At 58.8% G+C, this 8777-nt stretch overlaps 1 long non-coding RNA gene across 31 annotated transcripts in view; it reads right to left on the bottom strand.

Annotated features, from left to right (window-relative positions):
• The window catches only part of LOC103352362 (uncharacterized), a 185709-nt gene extending 177977 nt beyond the window's left edge, over positions 1–7732 (bottom strand). For 30 of the 31 annotated variants that reach the window (XR_011381751.1, XR_011381762.1, XR_011381782.1 and 27 more), the window contains exon 1: positions 7642–7732. This is a non-coding gene — a long non-coding RNA (uncharacterized lncRNA). Of the gene's footprint in view, positions 1–8; positions 1249–7641 lie in introns of those variants that run through there. The other variant, XR_011381759.1, reaches the window with a different exon arrangement.
• Positions 7733–8777: the final 1045 nt, after the last annotated feature.

Here is an 8777-nt window from a genome sequence, read left to right as displayed (position 1 = left end):
CTCCTAACCTGCGCTGACTGCCACTGTGCACGCCCCGTGGCGGGAAGACAGCTCCGGCTCTGCTCCAGGCACGCCCGGCAGAACACCACGGCGGACTGTTGCCGGGCAACCGCAGCTCAGACGCTTTGTTTGGGGAGCATTCTGAGGATGATTACACTTGCGGGGGTATTTTTTTTTCCCATGGCGCCTATTCCTGGAGGCTGTAAATATTCATCGGAGTTTTGCATAGATGAGGGAAATGCTATTTAAATGAGCGGGGAGGGGATCTGCAGACGCATCACCACCCTCCATTCTGTCCAGACAACAGTGCTGTGCTGGCTTGCTTCGGGGACACAGAACAATGGGGGCAGGAGAAGATGCAGTTTACAAAGGCAGCTAGTGAACACCGAGTCGCCAGGCGCGTCCGCCCACCTGCCCCGCCCCACGCTCGCAGAGCCACACTTGGCCTGGCTCAGCTGAAAGAGGCACCTGCGAATCCGAGTGCTGACTGTGAAAGGCAGTGGGAAGGAACGCTTCCTCCGGAAGGGTCTGGAGCCTCCGGGGTGGGAAAGGCAGGCAGCGAGAGCCGCCCAGGCTGGGGACACACACCCTCCTGCACACACATGCTCCGGGGGCCTTGGCAGGATTTTTTCCTTAGGGACCTGGGGAGCCAAGGTGGAAACCGTGACTCTTCCAGCAGCTTTCCCCTGTGCCTAAGTGCACCACTGAGGTCCACTTCCCAGTCCAGGTGTGTCTGGGCCTTGGTGGCCACCTCCCAGGGGAAGCCTCCCCTAGGGGCCGTCCCCTCCACCTGGCTGTGGTGAGGTCAGCAGCCTCTGGCACCTGATGGCAGGGCTCAGGCTCGACCCGAACTCTGCCCTCAGGGACGCATCCATGGATAGAGTACAGGCCTCTGGGCCCTCTGACGACGGGCCCCAGGCGGGTGCTCAGTCCTAACAGCATCCAGGTCGACTCCCAGCAGAGGGTTCCCAGCTGGCAACTGAGAACCCAGGCTCACTCGGGCACTCTCGCACAGGAGGCTGCTGCAGGGCTCGGGATTCCTCCTCCTTCCTGGTTTCACTCAGGAATACCAGCTAGCTACGTATGTTCACTTAGAGGACGTGGCGGGAGACGACTCAAATGCCCAGCACCAAAGCTGGGCGTAGAGACAGAGGAGACACAGGACAGGGGTGCAGGGTGAGGTGAGGGGAAGGAGAAAGGAGACAGAGGGGCAGGGGTGCAGGGTGAGGGGAGGGGGGGAGAGAGCAGACAGAGGGGCAGAGTGAGGGGAGGGGAGGGAGAGAGCAGACACAAGGGCAGAGTGCAGAGTGAGGGGAGGGGAGGGAGAGAGCAGACAGAGGGGCAGAGTGCAGAGTGAGGGGAGGGAGAGAGCAGACAGAGAGGCAGAGTGCAGGGAGAGGGGAGGGGAGGGAGAGAGGGGACACAGGACGGGTGCAGAGTGAGGGGAGGGAGGGAGAGAGGAAACACAGGGACAGGGGTGCAATGAGGTGAAGGAGCGTGAGAGCAGACACAGGGGCAGGGGTGCAGGGTGAGGGGGGAGCAGGGAGAGAGGAGTCACAGGGGTGCAGAGTGAGGTGAGGGAGCATGAGAGCAGACATGGGGGCAGGGGTGCATGGGGAGGGGAGGGAGAGAGCAGACACAGGGGCAGGGTGCAGAGTGAGGTGAGGGGAGGGAGAGAACAGACATGGGGCAGGGGTGCAGGGTGAAGTGAGGGGAGGGAGAGCAGACACAGGACAGGGATGCAGGGGGAGGGGAGGGAAGGGAGAGCAGACACAGGACAGGGGTGCAGGGGGAGGGGAGGGGAGGCAGAGAGGAGACACGGGGCAGGGGTGCAGCTTCTTTATGCAGTAGTAATCATTGAGTGAAACGGCCAACCAGAAACAACCAGCAGACACGCAAGTGTGCGTGTAGCCAAAGAGGGGCCAGCCTCCTGGGGAGAAAGTTCCAGGACACAACCATCAGACGGGCAGGTGGAAGGGTTTGGGGAGACCATATGGCCGCCTTCTGTCTTCCAATGTACTGCGAGATTCTGTTTTGCAAAAATCCCTTCAAGAAACAAGTTGATTTCTAAACGATCAATCATGGCAAGGAAAACGCTTGCGATGCCTTCGCTCATGCAAAGGTGACTACGCTTCGGTTTCTGACTCGCACACCTGTCGGAGAGACCTCCGAGGAAGCAGGGGTGCGGAGGGACTTCAGGCCTGTTTCCCTAGGAGTCAGGGGTGCATGCTACCCCAAACTCACAGCGGAGGACTCGCTGGTACCCCCCACAGCCTGAAACCACGAGGGTGCAAACCCAGCGCCGAGCAGACGTAAATGCACGATAATGAGAAACAGCGACGTTTCTGGAAAGCGCTGGAAAAGACTTTTTTCTCCCTCAGGAAGGCCAAACATATGATTCTCATTCTCACATCGTGACAGAGACGCCGCCTGCGCTCTGCGCCGCGCAATGGCTGCCTGGGATTCCAACAGCCCAGACGTGGCGCGGACTGTGGATCATGCCTCTCTGAGCCTGGCGGAATCGACACCCTGGCTGACAAGACGGCACGGTGTTGACAGCAAGTGTGTACTACATTCTCAAGAAGTAGTTCCTGCTTTCAGGTTGGGAGACGAGACACCCACAGCCCTTCAGGACGCCGGGAAGCGCGGTCCTATCCCAGGGCCCCACACAGCCTGACATCGGCAGGGACTCCTCTGCCTCCGCTCTCCCCCGGCCACGAGGATCAGACCCCGCGAGTCCTCGGGCTCCTTCCTGGGGGCAGCCGAGGTCACCTCCTGGAGGTTTCAGCCCCTAAGTCACTACGTGGCCCTGACATTGTCCTGTGCTGCCCTTGGCTGAGACATGGCTGGCTCCTGGGACATCGCACCAGGGGCCCACCTGGGATCCCACATCCCAGCTGTTAGAACTGAACAGAATGGTGTTTCTACACCCATGCAAGCGCGTCTTATACAAACCAACGCTAAACATCCAGTGAGGGCCAGGTGTGGCGGAGTGGGGTAAGCTGCCACCTGGGACACTCCCCTCCTACATTCAGTGCCTGGGTTCCACTCCCCACTCCACTTCCAATCCCAGCTTCCTGCTGATGTGCATCCTGGGAGGCAGCAGGTGATGGCTCAAGTATCTGGGTCCCCGCCACCCACCCGGGAGACCCACATGGAGCTCTAGGGTCCTGGTCTCAGCCTGGCTCAGGACTAGCTATTGCAGGTATGTGCAAAGTCAACCTGCAGAAGGAATATTTCTCTGTATCTCTATCTCTTTCTGTCTCTGTTATTCTTCCATTCAAATAAGTGAAAATAACCAAACTTTAACACATCCAGTGAGAAACTTTAGCCAGCATCTAGATGACCCAACTGCTGCAACAACACAGAATTCATGGGTCTATGAATTTCTACTTTTTAGAAACAAGTAAATTCATCTATTTTATTTGAAAGGCAGAAGACAGGGAGGATAGAAAATGCTTCTACCCATTGGCTCACCTCCCAAATGCCTGAAACGACCAAGGCTGGACTGGGCAGAAGCCGGGAGTCAGGAACTCAGTCTGGGTTTCCTCCATGGGTGGCAAGGACCCAAGTACCTGAGCCGTCCCCTTGCCCCCTGTGTCTGCATGACCAGGAAGCTGGAGTCAGGAGAGAAGCCACAACTTGAAACTGGGCACTGCAGTACGGGACGTGGGCATCCCAAAGGGCACCCCAACCACTGCGCCACATGCCCCTCTCTCTCCCTCTGTCTCTCACCCTATTGTGGGCGAGACTGTGGGAGAGAGCCTGGGGAGGTTGCACTGTCCTCAGCAGAAAGGAAAACAAGTACCGCAACACCAAAGACACAACAAACCAAGAGGCTCATCAGAGTCTTTCCGGGCTTCTCTGTGCTGTCCCCATCACCAATCTGGACCATAGCTACAAGACAGCATCACAACTGTGGGCCAGGGCAAAGCTGCTCACATTCTGGGGCCAGGCCAGGGGCGCGCCCTGCTCTCCCCACTGAGTCCACTGACTGGCATCGGACCTACACACGCCGACGGTCAGCTCCAGGAGGAACTCATCACTGGTCCAGTTCTAAGGCATCCTCTTCTGCGATGCATCGACAGTCTTGCAGACACAGCCACATGCCTTCCGGGTTATTTAATCTTATATCCCACATGGCTCAGGGAATGGGAAGGGTGTTTATAACTTTTCAATGCAACCGAGATCCTTCGAAGCTTATAAAACTGTAATGAGTGAAAATCTGGGTAAAATACAGGCTTTTAAGCCATTTCCCCTTATGAACATGCTAACAGTAGAAACCTCATTTTATTTTATAGCTTAGCGTTCCTGAAGGTACCCAAGACGACGGCAATCAATATCTGTGTGAACACAACATGAGAAATCCATCCTTGCAGCCCTGAGAACCGGGAGAAGCTGCCGAACCCCTCCACCCCCAAATGCCCTGAAGCCTCGCACAGCTGGGTGTGTCTTGAAGTCGGAAACCCTCCAGCTTCTGGAAAATCAGCAGCTCTGAAAGTATTTACAGACTCCCAACACTCCCTGCACTGCTCTACAAACGCACCATGGACTGATACAGTCCCGTACAAATATCCATGCATTGCTTTCTTGGCTTCTTGTGAACTCTGGGCCACTGAAGACACAACTAAGGGGCCAGCTTTGTGGTGCAGTGGGCAAAGCCGCCACCTGGGACATCAGCATCCCACAGGGGCGCCACTCGTGTCCTGGCTGCCCCACTCCCGATCCAGCTCCTTGCTAATGTGCCCAGGAAAGCAATGGAAGGTGGCCCAAGTCCTGGGCCCTTGCACCTATGTGGAAGACCCAGATAGAGCTCCTGGCTCCGGCCTGGCACAGCCCTGGCCATTACAGCCATTTGGAGAGTGAACCAATGGATGGAAAATCTCTGTCTTTCCTTCTCTCTCTGTAATGGCATAGGACAGGATGGGACGGGACGGGATGGTAAAGGAAAGAGAAGGGAAGGGAAAAAGAAAGAGAAAGGAGGAGAGGGGAGGGGAGGGGAGAGAAAGAAAGAGAGAGGGAGAGAGGGAAAGAGGGAGGGAGGGAGAGAGGAAGGGAGGGAGGGAGGAAGAGGGAGAGAGAGGGAGAGAGGGAGGGAGAGAGGGAGAGAGAGAGGGAGAGAGAGAGAGGGAGAGAGGGAGGGAGAAAGAGAGAGAGAGAGAAGGAAAGAAAAAATACTAATAATTAAAGCACTTCCATGGAAGCAAGCCCAAACTGAGAAGGCTTCAGTCCACAGAGGCCCATCTTCTCAGAACCTGTAATTACTGTTGCTTCACTTAGCACATTAAATAATGAGTGACTATTATTTGGGGAACGCACTGTGGTGTGGGCACAAAGAAGCACCTGTGGGACCCAATACCCAGTTTCATGGAGTAGCGGCGTCTCCCCACCCAGTAGAGAGAGGACAGATCAGCGGCACTGTCAAACTCACCCATTTTAGAAGCGACCTCGAGAGAGAATTCTCTTGACATCCTAGCCCAGGAGCCTGTAACAGCGGCTTTTAGAATAGCGGGTTAGACACTGTGGTGAGAGCCCACGTCTGGAAACCTCCTAGGCTAACTCCCTCGTCAGAAAGCAAGAGGCCTGCACGGGGCCGCAGCCTCTCCACTTTCCCATCACTCCCGCCCGCCGTGCACTGAGAGCTGCACAGGCTCTGCTGGGCGCCTGGCGAGACGCGAGGGCGTGGGGGGAGGGGCTCAGGCGGAGAGACAGCCTGCAGGACCAAGCACTCCTGTCCGGCCTCGCCCTCGACGCATCCACAGCACCAAGCGCGCGCTCTCCTCACGCTGAAGTCTGCGATCGACACTCGAGACGAGAAGCCTTCAAACGTGCGTTACGGCGTGGCTGGCACGCATCCATTATTGGTGCAATCTTGGATTTCTCAGCTACTCTCTGATGCCTACGTGTGAAAAAGTCAGTATGCCTGAGCTGCATTTTCAGATGGCTGTTCGTCAATGCACGTTTGTTTGTTTTCAAAACCAACAAGGAATGCAACACCAAACAGTGTCGGCGGCTCCATGGTGCAGGCAGCTCAGGACGAGCCACTGGTGCTGCAGAGGTGAGGAAACGCACCCGAGGTATCAGCACCTGCCCTCCAGCTGCACCTGTCTGCGCCTGTGTTGAGCGTGAAGTGCGCACACGCGGGGGCAGAGACGCGAGCCTGTCCTGACGGCCCGTGCAGAGGCTGTGTTCTCCGCAGGCGGCTCTGATCTGGAAGCGAAGCTGCAGTCTGTGAGGTCCACAGCCTTCAGAAACAGCCACGGACGGCAGCAGGCTGCACGCTCTGAATGCCAGAAATGTGGCTTCCCCTGGAGTCCACCATGCTCAGACACAGCCTGGAGTTCAAACATGGAAACACACAAACGTAAAAACTGTCCTAGGAACACCACACGCTGCATGGTTTCTTTCCTTCGAAAGATGTATGCATGTATGTGAGGGCAAACAAACATCAGGAGACAGACAGAAATCTTCCATCCCCTGGTTCACTTCCCAAATGCCTCCAACGACTGGCGCTAGGTCAGGCCAACGCACGGGGCAGGACTGGCAGTGACCCAAGTACGTGGGCCACCACCTGCTGCCTCCCAGGGTGTGTGTGAGCAGAAGCCCGATCAGACGTGGACTGGCAGGGACTGGACCAGAAACTCCAGTGCAGGACGTGAGGGCCCAGGCGACGACGGCCAACCTACTGCCCCACAGCGCCTGCCCCACCTTTTGGGAATTCTCAAAAGGAGTTCACCCCAGAGAGCAAACAAAACCGCACCCGCCATCCTCACTGAGTGCGTGTCCCTCCAGGGCCTGAGGGTGCCACCTTCCACTCCCTGAGGCGCAGACGCAAGGCCACCTGGGAGTCCTGAGGCCTCACCCTCTCGCTGCTCTCTGGCGCCACCACCCCTACACACCAGGAGAGAGTTAGCAAACAACAGCCCCTCACGCTGAAGCCAGGGGGAGGTTCAGCCTCCAACAGCAGAGAGAACAGAAACGCACAGCGGGAAACGAGCGCCGGCTGCCTGCAGCGCCAAAGCAGGCTCGAGGCTTCACATCCGACCACGGACTCCACGAGAGCCCACAGCACCACGACAGTGGGCAGCTGCCCCGGCTGTCCCCATGGCCCGGAGGTGGAGGGCCCACTGGACGGTGGGACAGGGGTCAGCTTCTGACCACAGCTTCCTCCGGAACACTTGACCCCTAACTTTGCTGTCAACCAAAGCCGCTGAGCCCCGTGGGAAAGGGACAGCACTTAGCTCTGGCTGAGGTCCCCTCCACGCCTACTATGCTGGCATCATCTTGGGGATGTCTGGGGACAGGGGAGGCGGCTCGCCGGCCCTACTGACCCACTGAACCCGTCATTCACTCTCAGAGAGGCAAGACAAGCGCGGGCACGTCTCGACCCACGGGCGCCTGGCAGCGGGCGGGCGGGTGGGTGTTCCGCGGCGACAGCACGCGTCCGGCGTGGCCGCACGGGTCACGGCCACGGCTCGCACCTCAGGCCACACAGGCGCACCGGCCCTCCGCGCCGCGGCCCGAGCGCGCCCCTTCCCGCCCACGCCAGAGGTCCCCGGGCGACCGCGGACACGAGGCGCCAGCTCTCAGCCCCCACACGCGCCCCCTCCCCGGCAGGTACCCCCGTGCCGCCGCGCCCACCTGGGTCCCGCGTCCGCCGCCATTTCTCGGAGAACCCACCGGCAGGCCCACGCGGCGGCGGTTGCGCTTCCGGCTGACCCGGAAGGGAAACCGATGTGAGCCCGGCGTGACCTTCGACCTCAGGTCACCACCCTCCTGGAAGCCCAGAACCGAGCCCAGAACCAAACGTGGGCCGTGAGGAGCGAGGCAGCCGGCCCCGGTTGAGGGGCTGGGTGTGCGGCAGCTCCGTGCAGGGCCCTGGGCGCCGGCCGCGTCCCGCACTGCCCGCTCCGGCCGCAGGACCGGGCCCGGCCCCCGAGGGCCTGGTGTGCCAGCCGGGCGCTCGCCCTGAGGCGGGCTCAGCCCTGGGACACTATGCCCCGGGGCTGGCGGCCCTGTGGGACGCGGGCATCCTAGCAGTGAGCAGGCTCACCCCCTCACCACCTCACCCTTTCACAGGCTCACCCCTTCACAGGCTCACCCCTCACCCCTTCGCAGGCTCACCCCCTCACCCCCGCCTCACGCCCTCACCACCTGACCTCCTCACCCGCTCACCACCTCACCCCCTCACCCCCACCTCATGCCCTCACCACCTGACCTCCTCACCACCTCCAGGGAACCGCCGCCTGCCTCACCACACTCGCCAGCAGCAGCCAGGACAGGTCATTCCTCCAGGGCTGCTTGTACTGAATGGAAGTCGAGGGTCGAAGGCGTGAGGCAGACGGGGGCCCTCCCAAGACGAACTCTGCATGTCTGGAGATAGTAACCAACTTGGTCTTCGAAAGCCCTGCTTCTATGTGTAGGTAATATGGTGAGTGAGCAAGAGGGAAACTGACGTCACAGGCTGTGACGTCGCCGCGTAACACGTCACTGGGTAAAACTGTCACTGCAGAGGTGGTGATGTCACCGCATAATGATGCCACTGCTGAGGCGGTAAAGTCACCGTGTAACACAGTGCCACTGCAGAGGTGGTGACGTCACCTCATCACAGGATGCCACTACAGAGGGGGTGACGTCACAGCACAACACGATACCGCTGCAGAGGGGTGATGTCACCGTGTAACACGATGTCACTACATTCTTCTTTATGTGTTATTTTCCATTTCCACAATGGTTAGAAACGTACATCATTAATGTTGGTCTTATAGGTGACAGCT

Source organism: Oryctolagus cuniculus, chromosome 13, assembly GCF_964237555.1.
Source record: "Oryctolagus cuniculus chromosome 13, mOryCun1.1, whole genome shotgun sequence".
Lineage (NCBI taxonomy): Eukaryota > Metazoa > Chordata > Mammalia > Lagomorpha > Leporidae > Oryctolagus > Oryctolagus cuniculus.
This window is presented reverse-complemented; position numbering and strand designations above follow the sequence as displayed.